Here is a 14,563-nt window from a genome sequence, read left to right as displayed (position 1 = left end):
AATTTATTGCCATAGAAATTTTCTGTTTCCACAGACTCAAAAAATGAAATCCTCTGTTTATTTGTAAGAACAGTTATAGCAGTCCAAGTTTTAGGGACTATAATAGCCAGATTTTAAATTGAGCCTGAAACAGCTTACCTTACAGACCTCTCTTGGGCAGCTTAGTGACTTTACCTTTTTCTGCTCAACTCATCTATATAAACAGAGAAAACTCACATCATTTATTTTGCACATTTGACTCCACTCCCTTGGGGCAAATTCATTCTCTGGATGAAATGGAACTGCAAAGTGTGTCTGTAACACTTGATCATTTAGAAGGAAACAGAATATGCACCCCTGTTCAATATATATTAGGTCACTGGCATTTTTGCATAATGATTTCATAAAAATATAACCATACGTATGACTGAAAATAAACATATTTAAGTTCCACTCAGTAAAAAATAAAAGCACTCAAGAAAGTAATTCAAAAAGTTTAAAACAATAATTTGTCTTTTTTCAGTCAAAATTATTCAAACATATTCAAATTGAAAATCAACCAGGGTTAATATAATCAGTGAATTTTGGAGCTTGAAAGAACTCAAGTTTTAATTCAGATACAGTTTTAGATGTGTGTAATAGAGACCCAAATTAACATTGGCTTAAGCAAGATGGAAGTTAACTTTTCTCTTATGTAATGCTGCAGAGTAGGCAAACATTGCTAGTAGGAATACTCTGGTCTGTGAGCTCATCTAGGGATCAAAGACCCTTCTATCATGTTCCCCTGCCATCGTTAGTTGATACTTTGTCCACACCGTTAAGATTGCTCATCCCCAAATTCCTATTTCAGGCACAACCTGACTGTTGCACACATCACTTCTGCTCCTATGTCACTGCCTGGAAATCATTCATATGGCCATATTTAGATGCAAAGGAGGCTGGGAGTTGTATTTATGCTAAACATTTGTGTGCCCAGCTAAAATTCAATTATTATGGAAAGACAGAAGAGATTTGAGAGGATTAAATAAAAGTCTGTGCCCCAGAGTCATTTTATTTCATAATATAAAAAAACAAATAAAAATTGAAAGCAGGGTATGGTGAGAGGTTGGCCCCATCCATGGTTTCTTGATTCCTCATGAGGTTCCTCTAATGACTAGGGTTAAGACATATTTAGAAACCACTGCTCTAGACAAGGGATGAAAAACTAAAATGTCTAAAAAAGGTCATGCAGGTAAAGTAAATAACAATAGCAAGTTGAATGGGTCCTGTGGCTGGCAGTGGGACAACCTAAATAACATTCCCAATTAGATCAGCAGAGGTCTGCTGCGCTCAGTACCAGTATATTGCTGACTTGCAAAACTGTGGGGCCTGAGTTCCTAGACATTCTGCTTTTTCAAGAGAAGCCAGAAACCTGTATTTTAGTGAACTCTCCTGCTTTTTTGATATTAGTTAGTAGTTAACACATCTTATAATATCATAATGGCCAAAAAGACATCTGCAAGCCACATTTACTCAAGGACCACTCAATACAATCTATACTCATCTAAACCAATCATTTTGTTTTCTAGACAAGGAAACGGAAGCCTAGAGAGGGTGAGTGCTGAGCCCGTGGTCACATAGCTAGCCACACTTGGTCAGGTTTTTTGTTTTTCAAGTTAGTACTCCTTATGCTACACCATCATAAAATGCCACTGTGAAGTTCAGGATGAGCAAATAAGAAAAAAAAAAATTTTTTAAGTAATTTAATTCTATGCTACAATTTAGTGTTCGGCTTTGAAATGAAATATTTTAACTGCAGATCAAGTGTGTTCTATGCCCCATTCCTTCTGAACCCCATAATTGAAAGTAAAATCTGTTCTGTTTTCTACCTTCCTGGCTTGGATTTGCCAGGGCCCTGACTGCCTGATCAGGAACACATGAGACCGGGAAGCGTGAAAGGATATCACTGGCACCCACAAGTAGCCAATCTTTCCTCTCTCCCGCGTGGCCCATTTAATTACACACTCATAGCATATCAGTGGCAGATTCATTGCAAAACACATTTTTCACTTTTAATTGTATTTTCTTCTGTGTGCTGTAAAGTTATATGGTTAAAATATTTTTGGCTGAAAAATTTAAATATATAGAAATGGATAACATTTACCTTCTAAATGCCTGAGTGGAACTAAATTGTTCATAGATTAATTATATGGTAGTTGCATAAGCTATTTTATGAATATTTCTATTGTTTAGAAGCTTTTTACAGAGGAATCTTATACTATAAGTGTGTGTTAAATATAAAAACCTACCTCACTCATCATTTCTACCTTATGGTGGGTTCTTTGAGTCCAAAACTTAGATGAAGGGATATGCTTATTTTTCTGCTTTTTCTCTAGAACTTTTGCTTCAATCAATCTTTCCAACACTTGAATTAGATTTTTTTGGTCCAGTTAATGTTATTCTAAATATAGAATAAAAGAAAAGGTTGGAAATATAAGTAGTCTATACCCACATGATAATTCAAAAAGATATTTAGTTTTCCAATTTGAATTTTCTTTAATTAAAAATTTTTTAAATCTGAGGTTTTGGTTTCTGTGGTACTAGCAGTTGGCAAAAGTGATGTCTACAGGGGGCCAACTTCAGAAAATAAGAGTCAAGGGGTAAGTTTGGTTTGGCTGGGAAAATATAATATTTTTCCATTCCCTATTTCTAATGTCTTAAATCATCACATTTTATTAATAGAATAAATTGAACCATGGAACAATTCCAACAGCAGAAAAACACAGACAAATGTACAAACAAAGTTGCTCTATTTCCTGGTCACTTTGTGCAGTCTTACTTTTTTTTTTTTTTTAATCATCCGTCTGTCTTTATTCTGCATTCTCTGTCTCTCTTCTGTTTATGTCCATCATAGCTCATCTGTTTCTTTTTTCACCTTTCAACATTCTGTCTAGTATGGCTTCATTATTGCAAATGCATTCCTAAATAAATTAGTGCAAATTATTTTAAACTCTATTGTCTATTATATACAAATTCTATTTTCTAATAGCTTTACCTAATACTTTTATAAATGTGTCCCCACACAAAAATATTGTTGGCATAGCACCAAGCAGCAGCCCCAGCGCCATGAGCCCCCCCACTCCCCCACTCCCCCACATTCCCCACCCTCGCGCACACACACACACACACACACACACACACACAGCAGCAGCACACAATGTGCTGCTGACATCTTGTCCATGCTGTTCTTCCACATCATCAGGTATAAACAAGCAGACACTGAGCACCCACACAACAACCGATTCATCCTCTGAAAGAGACTGTCTTTTGTTGATGTGGCTACCGGGTGGCTCAGATGAGGACTGGGGGCCACATGCCTGATGGAATATATTGGCAAGTACTTTGACAAGGCCGGCTCCCAGGTGTTCTGCCTCGTGAGAGATTCCGAGTCTTTGGAAGGCTCCGTGGGAGGTGCTGGCCTTCGCTTCCCACTACAGTATGGATAATCTCGTGGCTATCTTCTCTGTGAACCACCTGGGCCACAGTGGCGCCTTGCCTCTCCAGCACTGGATAGACATCTATCAGAAGCCCTACGGAGCCTTTCCTTGGGTAGAACAGTTTCATGGTGGATGGCTGCGACGTGGAGGCTCTGTGCCAAGTGTTCTGGCAGGGACTCAAGTGAAGAACAAGCCCACGGCTGTAGTTGCTAAGACCTTCAAGGGTGGGGCACCCCAAACATTGAGGATGCAGAAAATTGACATGGAAAGCCGATGTCAAAACAAGGAACAGATACAATGATCAAACTACGTGAGAGCCAGATACACACCAATAGGAATCTTGAACCAAAACCCCCATTGAAGACTCTACTCAAATCAACACCATGGACACAGAGATGACCTTGCCACCTGCTTACAAAATCAGTGACATAGTAGCTACTTGGAAAGCACGTGGTTTGGCTCCCCTAAGCTGGGCCGTGCAAATGATAGAGTCATTATGCTGGACAGTGACACCAAAAACTCCAACTTCTCTGAGATAGTCAAGGAGCACCCTGAGCACTTCATCGATTGCTGAGCAAAACATAGTGAGCGTGGCACTGGGATGCACCACCTGTGGTCAGACCATCGCTTTTGCTAACACTTTCGCTGCCTCTTTGACCTGAGCATTTGATCAGATCTGGATGGGAGCCATCTCTCAAACCAACATCAACCTTATTGGGTCCCACTGAGGGGGTGTCTGTTGGGCCCCTTCCCAATAGTCCTGAAGGATCTGGTCATGTTCTGAGATGTACCCAACTGCACCATTTTCTGTCCAAGTGATGTCTTTTCCATGAAGCATGCTGTGTTCCTGGTGGCCAATACCAAGAGGGTATGCTACAATTGGAGCAGCCTACCAGAAACAGCTCTTATTCACACCCCACAAGATAGCCTGATTATCACAGTGGAGGATCACCACCCAGAAGGTGGCATCCGGAAAAGCCATCTGTGCAGCTGTTTCCATGGGGCCTGACATCGTGGTATGTCAGGCAGTGCCAGAAGTGCCTCAGAGTGGGCAGTCAGTGAGCTGCTGGATACGTTTGGAATTAGTGCCAGACACATTACAGTGGCCCATGAAATGCATCTTAATGAACTAAAATAGCTCTTGGCTTTGGTCTTAAAAGACTGGCCTCTTTACTGTACATTTATGCTTGTTGCCAAGCCATCATTTAAATTTATACTGTTTGTGCTTCTTAAAAGCAAAGCAAGTTAACTACCTTCCTGTTAAGCCATAACTATATACACAAGTGCAACTCTTCTCTTTGAATCATTAAAGTGGGTTATAAGATTTTAAGTGACAAAATAGCTAAAAAAAACAACCACCTAAGGTCAAGCTTTTTGATGAGACTAAAGATATCTGGGCAGGTGATCAATGTAGGATAACAGTTCCTTAAATGTGTGTATTTTCCAGTAAAGAAAATGTGAACTATAGATCGCAACCACCAGGGCTGTGGTGCAGCACTCTAGTACCATGCTGCACACGGCTGTCCCAGGTCGAGAATTCCTGCACTGCCATCCGAACTGCAGCTTCCAGGGTACTGTGTGACTGCAATTGCCCTGGAATTTCCTCTGATGTTTGCCTTCACCTATCCTCTTACAGTTCTCAGAAATGTCTCATTTGCCCAGTGATTAGACAAAACTGTTAGCTCAATTATATTCATCTACTAAGGATACTAGTTAACATTAATGTTAATAAAGCATTTGAAAACATATACATGAATATATATATATATATATATATATATATATATATATATACATGCGTAAGTATTATTATGTTAAAGTCCTAACCCCCAGTATATCAAAGTGTGATTGTATTTGGAGATAAGGTCTTTCAAGAGGCAACTAAGAATAAAGACTAGCAGACTAGATGAAGCAGATGATCGAATCAGCAATTTGGAAGACAAGGTAGTAGAAAACATCCAGTTGGAACAGCAAAAGGGAAAAAAAATGAAGGTAGTTGAAGGGGCCTCTGGGAAGACATCAAGCATAACAACATTCACATCATAGGTGTAGCAGAAGAAGAGAAAGCAAGAGAGAGAGCAAGGGATTGACAACCTACTTGAAGAAATAATGGCTGAAAACTTTCCTAACCTGGTAAAGGAAATAGTCATACAAGTCCAGGAAGCACAGAGAGTCCCAAAAAAGATAAATCCAAACAAGCCCACATCAAGACACATTATAAACAGCAAAAGTTAAAGACAAAGAGAGAATCCTAAAAGCAGCAAGAGAAAAACAACTAGTACCTTATAAGAGAGCTCCCATAAGATTGTCAGCTGACATCGCAACAGAAACTTTGCAGGCCAGAAGGCATTGGCCCAAAATATTCAATGTGATGAAAAGCAAGGACCTACAACCAAGACTACTCTATCTAGCAAGGCTCTGTCATTTAAAATTGAAGGACAGATAAAGAGCTTCCCAGACAAGAAAAAGCTAAAGGAGTTCATCACCACCAAACCAGTATTACAAGGAATGTTAGAGGGACTTCTTTAAGACCAAAAAAAAAGAGATCAAAACTATGAATAATAAAATGGCAATAACTATCAACAATTGCTTTCAATGTAAATGAACTAAATGCGCCAATCAAAAACACGGGGTGGCTGAATGGATAAGAAAACAAAACCCCTACAAATGCTATCTACAAAAGACTTCAGATTGAAAGACACACACAGACTGAAAGTAAAGTGATGGAAAAAGTTATTTCATGAAAATGGAAATGGAAAAAGAAAAAGAAAGCTGGGGTAGCAATACTTATACAGTGGTACCTCGGTTTTTTACTATAATCTGTTCCGGAAGTCCAAGTTCTGAAACATTTGAAAACCGAGGCACGGTTTCCCCATAGAAAGTAATGCAAAATGGGTTAATCCGCTCCAGACCTTTAAAATCAACCCCTAAAACTGCAAATTTAGCATGAATTCTACTATCTAATGATACCATAGATCCATAAAATTTACAGCATGCGTAAACCAAAATCAACAGAGACGTTCGAAAACTGAGGTATTACTGTACCAGAAAAAATGGACTTTAAAACAAAGCCTATAACAAGAGACAAAGAAGGACCCAGTAATCCCACTTCTGGGTATTTATCCAAAGAAACTCAAAATGCTTCTTTGAGGGGATGTGTGCATCTATGTTCACTGCAGCATTGTTTACAATGGTCAAGATGCAGAGGCTTCCTGGGTGTCCACTGATGGAGGAATGGATAAAGAGCAGGTGGTACATACATATAGTGGAATATTGCTTGGCCCTGGAAGGGAATGGGTTCTTGCCATCTGCAGTGGCATGGATGAACCTGGAGGATATTGTGCTGAGTGGAATATGTCAGACAGAGAAAACAGGTGCAATGTGATTTCACTTATATGTGGAATCTAAAGAAGAAAATAAATAAACAAAACAGAAACACACTCATAAATAGAGAGAATATTTTGATGGTTGCCAGATGGAAGGGGGTCATGGGGGTAGGTGAACAATGGGAAGAGATTAACAAGTACAAATTACTTGTTACAAAGTAGTTATGGGGATGTAGGGTATAGCACAGGAAAATAGTCAAAAATGTTGTAATAACTATGTATGGTGTCAAATGGGTACTAGATTTATCAGGGTGACAGATGGGAGGGGGTTGGGGGACAGGGTGAAAAAGGTGAAGGGATTATGAAGTACAAATTGGTAGTTACAAAATAGTCATGGGGATATATAGCAAAGCATAGGGAATATAGTCAATGATATGGTAATAACTATGCATAGTGCCAGGTGGGTACTAGACTGGTCGGGGGGTCACTTCTTAAATTATATAAATCTCTAACCACTATGCTCTGTATCTGGGCTTAATATAAAATAATATTGAATTTCAACTGTACTTGAAAATGTTTTAAAGGGGGGAGAGGGGAAAGGAGAACAAGAGATCCAAATTTCCAGGTATCAAACAAATAAGTGATGGGGATATAATGTACAGCATAGGGAATAGAGTCAATAATACTGTGTCAGTGTGGTACGGTGTCAGATGGTTGCTGGACTTACCATGGTGATCACTTCTTTAGGTATATAAATGTTGAATAACTATGGTGTATTCCTGAAATTGATATAATGTTGTATGCTAGCTATATTTTTTAATAAAAATCTTTTTAAAAAAAGAGGCAACTAAGATTAAGTGAAGTCATTAGAATGGGTCCTAGTCCAATATGGCCTGTGTCTTTATGAGAAGAGATTAGGGCACAGATACACACAGAGAGAAGATCATGTGAAGACATAGTCAAGAAGAGAGGTCTCGGAAAAAATTAACCCTGCCAACAGCTTGATCTCTGACTTCTAGCCTGAGAAAACAAATTACTGTTGTTTAAGCCACCTAGTCTGTACTTTGTTATGGTAGCCCAAACAAACTAATGTAAGTATTGTTTTAAAACCACATTTAAGATAACAAACCTTTGCAAGTTACATATTTTAACTGAAAACTCCCTTCTAATATACCATTCATAGTATCCAATATATGTAATGTAGTAATGATAATAAAAAAGTTTCACTTTCTAGTACATGAGACAGTAATTTTCTCAGATCCATAGTAATTCATGTACATTTTCTTCTTTTTCATCTGTCAAATAAAGAGATCAGAGTTAAAAAAAAAGTCATTTTCTAAGGTTCTCTAGCTCTAAAATTCTGATTCTACATTTGTCTCTGTGATGAGAGTTAAGCATTTTTTTGAGGCCCCCCCCCCGAGACATACACAAAGATGCATTAAAATATGGTGAACTTTTTCAGTTGTTTATTGTCTTTTTAAAAATTGGACTATTTTCCTTCCTCTGCTAAAGAGAACAGCCTGTGTGGTGTACAGGTGGCAGCTTTCATTATATTAAACAGGGAGCAAAGGTAGGAATGTGGTAGAAAGATCAAACCTTAAGCAATGAGAGTTAAAGATAGTTTACCTAACAATGAGGCAAGAAGGAAGATTATTCAAGAAGCGCAGGGAAGGGCAAAAGCATGTTCAGCCTGGTTCAATATGAATCAGTTCATATACATGACATTGAATGAGTTATAAGTTAATGGGTTCAAATGAATAATTGGCCATTGAACATTCAACAACAACAAAAACAACAACAAAAATGAAGTGGATCTTTACTTTCCTAACCTCAGTTTCCCTCACTACCTTCCTCAATGACAAGCAGGACGTCCAAGCTAAAGAGAAGAGGAGATAAAAAGAAGTTATCAACAAGTCTACAACCCAGCAAAGATGTCTCTGGTTTGATCTTACTTATCTCACTGCAGCATGCTTCCCATTGCAAGAAAACAGATAAACTGAGGTAATTACATTTACCAACTATGTGAAAGGAGAGAAGGAAGCAAAGGAAAAAATATTGAGGGTAGTTGCAGGTGCAGGTAGTTGGGCAAAAAAAACAAATAAGAAAAATGAAGCAAAGATGGGAAGTGATTAACAGAAAGGGATCCCTCTCTTTCTCCCTCCTTTCCTCTCCCTTCCTCCCTGCCCCTCCCTCCTTCCCTTCTTTCCTTTCTCTGTCTTCCATTTCCTTGATAGCTTTGTCTCCTTTGAAACTTCCAAGCTATCTCTCTTCCACTTACCCTAGTTCCTTAGGGTGCCATTGTTGTTCTTCTCCTCACTCTTAGGACTCTTAGTGCTTTAGAAGTAACAAAGGGGGTGGTGGGTAGTTTTTCAAGACAATATCTTCTCATCTAAATTCCTATCATTTCTAACTGATTTCTCTGCCACCTACTTGGCCCCATTAATATGTCCACCACACCTCTGCCAGAAAGATCTTTCTAAAATGCAAATAAATCATATTACTACTATGTTGGAAGTCCTTTGAAATGTCTCCCAAAGGTGCACTGGCTGTTGTCACCTTAATTAGCTCAGCACAAAGACCATCACTTTACCTCCAGCCATCCCAAAATACTTACAATTCCCCAAACAAGTTATGCAGGGTTTTGTACTGGGTGTCTTACACACAGACCTCTCTGCGTCTGGTTATTTCATATTCATCCTTAAAAATTCACCTTGAGCCATCCTTCTCCAGGACTTTTTCTCTTATCCATATAATTTAGTTAACTCTACATGCATCATAGCAAATTTATATGGAATTATAATTGGTAGATTTGCGTGTCTGTCCCTTGCTCTATAAGACCCTAAGCAAGACAGCAAAATGTCAGCAGTCAGGTAGGCATTAGGTATTACGAGGTGCTCTCACACAGCATCGAAGAGCAAAGGCTCCAGGATCCTCACATACCAGCTATATGTAGTATGTGCCCAGGGGTCACATCATGTACCCTCTCGGTACCTCAATGTCATCATTTGTAAAGTTGAAAAAGCCTGACTCATAGTAAACACTCAAGAACTATGATGATTGTTTTGAATATCTATACTGCGTCTGTATCGATAGCTCTGTGTATGTCCAGATATCTGCCTATGACAGAGCAGAGTCTAAACCTTGCTGTCACTCTTCATGTAAGTATGTCTGTAGGCTGCTCCCTCAGGCAGGGCTGTATTCTCTCAGGACATGCACTCGAGAAGCTAGTTTTCTATAAAGTTATCAAATACTCTTAAAAGGAAGTAGGTTCAATAGACACACAAAATGGTACAGATTTGAAAAGACCCCATGCCAAACTTTTAATTTTATTCAGCCAGTACACACCAGTAGAATCTTACTGTTTATTTATGGCTAGAGTGACCACACGCCCCAGTTTGCTTGGGATGGTCCCAGTTTATACCTCTCATTCTGGCATAATAATTTATGCCTGATTTCATTCTCAAAAGTATTCTGATTTGGACCTTATATGACCACTCTATTTGTGGTTCATGATCATTCTCATGGATCATAAGGTTTTTTCTGATTAGCCAGTACCTGTGTCATACCAGTGTTAAAATATTTTTAATATCAGATATACCTACAACATAATTCAAATATAGAGGGTTGACCTGATTTCTTCTCCTATAAATTGAATTAAATGCAAATACATTAAGTCCTTCGATTAAGAAAAATGAAAAGGACAGGACAGGAAAGAACCTAACTCACCCCCAGAGACTGACCTGAAAAGGGAAGGAAACCTGGGCATGACAGAGTCCCACTAGCAATGCTTTCCCAGTTCCACCCTCCCCAACCCCTCTCTCCCTCCTGGAGCGTCTCCCTTTCCCGGTTTCTTTCAAATGCAGTCACTGGTGAGACTATTCGTTCTGTACTTTCTTCCCTTTCTAACCCCATAGGAACTGCATATGCTAACCTGGTCACGCCCAGTTTTCATAGACAGTTTTTGTTCAAAAGTGGGAATTCTCACTGTTGTTGCTCTTTATATGAGCATCTTCCACTGGTGTGTAGACGAGTTAGCTAGGGAAGTCTTCTACTTGACCAACCATAGAATTTCTTCAGCGTACCTTTCCTTGAAAGGCAGACTAAGGAAATCAAGTTTGTACTTGAGGAAGCATCATCCTTGCCACATCCGTAAGTCTGACCGCCTTAGACTAAAAGGATAATGAAAATTGTACCATTCAGTCAGTTGGCAAGGAGGAATGGTCTGCTGCAGAATTTCTAATGGAATTAAAGTCAATTGAATTCACATGTTAAGAAAAGCTGTATATATAAAGTGCTTTCCAAGAATAATATGATCTTGAAGTTTAATAATATGACCTTTGAGCTTTTTTTTTTTCCTTTCACAGGAGTTTTAAGAGTTATGGGATCTAGAGCAATGAGTAGCCATTGGTATTAATCTCATGATTTACTGCAAGGATAGAGCTGTAATGATTCAAATTGGAGCTTAACTAAGTAATTTTAGCACTAATACAGACTGTCCTTAAAAGTTTACTCATCTCTATTTATTGTCACCCATAGAAAATATCTTTCAACAAACACAGTGGAATCTACAGTGGCAGGAAGGAGGGTGGAGTTGCATAGTGATGAACAAACCTAAGTAAAAATAACACTAATAATACCATATATTTTTCCCTTGCTACATGTATTGGTAAACCATTTAATTCAGTATCTACTCTGAAACTGAAAGAGAATCTATGTGTAAAACAGTTGCATTGTGGTACAGCAGTTTGATGTCAGACAAATGGCATATTAAGAAGCACATGATTTAAGGTTTTTATTTTGCTTTGAAGTAAACAAAATGTCAGGCACTGCTGTGATTACAAAAGTCTATGAAACCAAATCATGTGTAATGTTTCACTATCATGCTTCCTAGACTAAGATAGAGAAGTAGTTAGGGGATTACTTAAAAGAAGACTTCTCAATAGTTCCAGTCAATAATTACAAGTTTAAATTTCAAAATATATTCAACAATTAAATGAAGGAGTTTTGCTTACCTCCCAGTGCATCTGTCTCAACAGTATGCATTGGTGGATGTATGTCTTAGATCAGTACTACTTAAGGTGCCAGTGTGCGAACTGTTTTCTACTGGTTCGGTCTAAGACAAAGAGCTTACACCAGAATGCAAATCAACATAATGTTTCTTTCATTGAAAACATTCTGCAAGCAAACAAAAAGTTAGTTGAATTAAGCAGTGTGTTTAATGAAGATATTGGTCTATAGTTGGTGCTAGCTTCTGATTTTACTGCAGTGGTAGCAAAGTTTGTGAACTGACAGTAGTTTATACAATATAGTCTGAGGAGCCTGATGTAAGATATCACACATCCTGTGTCAGTTAGAAATTATATCCAGCTAATAATAGACCCAATTATAGAAATTTATGTGAATTAGGGGATGCTTCTCTTACAGAAAAGATGTGAAGGACTGTACAGAACTTGCATGTCCATTACATGCTGAGTTCTATCAGATTCACCAAATCATAAGGTTGGTTGGGCCCAGCAGCATTCCGTAATAAGATTCAAACGGTACATCTGGGATCAGGTGCTATTGGGACTGCAACTCAGCTGCACAGCAGCTGCCCCAGACCCTCACATTAGCTACCACTGTCACCCCAGCACCTCTCCCTCTGGTCATACCTATGGCTTCATGGGGAGTCCATTAAGATCAACCAATGGAAAAGGAAAATGGCCAACTTTGTTTCTCAGACTGATCAACTCAGTATGTGAGTATAAGACATAAATGACTGGTTGCCACTCTGTAACCCCACTTAGAGAGGCCCTAAAAGGAAGGGAGGAGGAAAATTTTCCCAAATGCAGGGCTTCAGATAGAGGACCTGATCATCCACTTTTACATGGAAAGAGAAGGAGCTTGAGGGAAGACTACATATGGCATACAGAATAAATAATCAGGTTGAAGACAAAGAGGTCTGAGAAGGGGTATATGGATGGACCTATGGGAGTGGAGAAAAGCACAGCATGTTATCCATCAAAGAGCACCTACCCCGGAGAAGATAATAAACAAAGACGTAGGCAGGATGACTGCCAACAGACAGCAGCAGCCACTGTCCCTGACCACCCCAGTCATGGCACAATGGGCACATGAACAGGTAAGCCATGGGAGTAGGGATGGAAGCATGAGCCTGACTGCATGAGTTCCCAAGGCTGATTTAAATATTGCTCTGCCCAAAGTCCAAACCTGCCAGCAATAGAGACTAAAGCTGAACCCCCAATTGGCACCCTTTCTCCAGACCAACGTGGTGCCAGTTTGATTACATTAGACTTCTTTCACCTTGGAATGTGCAGTAACTTATCTAAAATGGCGAAAATCAACACCTATTGCAGTGTGAGTTCACCTTGCTCACCTGCAGGACCTCAGCCAGTGCTACTATCCAAGTGCTCACAGAATGTATCACCTACTGACTTCGGATCTCACCTAACATTGCTGGAGTCAAAAGGACCCACTTCAAAGCAAAGGAAGTTAAGCAGCAGGAACCTGATTATGGGATCTCTCAATATAAAGATGCTTAAACTTTCTACTGCCCAATGGACCAATACAAATGGGGATATCAGATAAAACTTGATCTATAATTCTGTCTGAATCGTCTCATTTCTCTGACGACTTGTGCTTCAGCCAGCGTGCTTCCCCCAGTGCTTCTTCACTTGAACTTTCATTGTCCTCTGAACACAGTTAAGGTGTCTGTTTTCATTATTTCTCTCTTCTTTTCATATCTTATCTTCCTGTCATGGAATCTTGCCCTTGCTATATATAATACAGGTCTTGGACTCTATGTCCCAATGTAATGTTGCCAGCAGGATTGAGTTATAGCAATATCCTTTTGGTTCTTCTAACAGCTAAAAAGAAAATAAAGAATAAAAAGTATGTGAAGACAAATAGTACTTCTGTCAGGTTGGTGGTAACTAAGTGAGAATCAGATTCATGTATCATACTGCGGGATTTGCTTTCCATGCCTATGTTCTGCAGTCCCTCTGAAGAACTGTTCCCTCTTTAATGAATAAAAATATTTTTTCCCTGTAAGAGATCCTTTATCTGCTTCTACAAAATACTGGCAAGATCAAATTTGGTTACCTCTGATTTTTCCATGTCCTCTTTATCTTAAGTTTTCTATTTAAATATGTGAGAAACCTAGAGTAAGTATGTTCCTCCTCAAGAGTATGATTTTTTATCCCTGATTAAAGACAATTTTCCCAATATTCTAACCACGTGAACAGAAGTCAACCAATTCCTCAGTATTCACAAATTCACTTCTAAAACAGATTCACAGTGGTTTCATTTATCAGCTACTTTCTGCTCTCAGAAAAGAATTTTCTACATCTGTTTTTTCTAGCCCCCATTTTTCTACGCCTCTTCTTCATATTCCCATTGCCATGCTCTATGTTATTCAGACAGCTTAAAACATCACAGTGCCTCTTTACCATGTAACATTGTCTTCTCATTTCTGTACTAGGCACTGCTTTTCTTTTAATAAAATCTTGGCCTGTTGAGCTGGATTCCTGGAACATCAAGCCAGGAGTTCTTGTTATATTTTTCCAGTTATTTCTTCCAAAATATATCACACATTACTTTACTTTTGAAGCTTACATCATCTTCTTTCATCCCTAGGCAGGACGAAAGAAATACCTACAAATATGCCACTTGGAGTAATTCTTTGTTATTTGATAATCAAAATTCCTATAAAATAATCCCTAGGCAGCCCGTGCTGATTTATCTTCTGAGTCTTTCCTGACAATAAAAAAAGTTGCTGAAATA

At 38.8% G+C, this 14,563-nt stretch overlaps 1 pseudogene; it reads left to right on the top strand.

Moving 5' to 3' along the window:
* The first annotated feature begins 3,185 nt into the window (after positions 1-3,185).
* LOC109456557 (transketolase-like protein 1) lies at positions 3,186-4,464 on the top strand (annotated as a pseudogene).
* The last annotated feature ends 10,099 nt before the right edge of the window (positions 4,465-14,563 follow it).

Source organism: Rhinolophus sinicus, linkage group LG02 (genome assembly GCF_036562045.2).
Source record: "Rhinolophus sinicus isolate RSC01 linkage group LG02, ASM3656204v1, whole genome shotgun sequence".
Classification (NCBI taxonomy): domain Eukaryota; kingdom Metazoa; phylum Chordata; class Mammalia; order Chiroptera; family Rhinolophidae; genus Rhinolophus; species Rhinolophus sinicus.
This window is presented reverse-complemented; position numbering and strand designations above follow the sequence as displayed.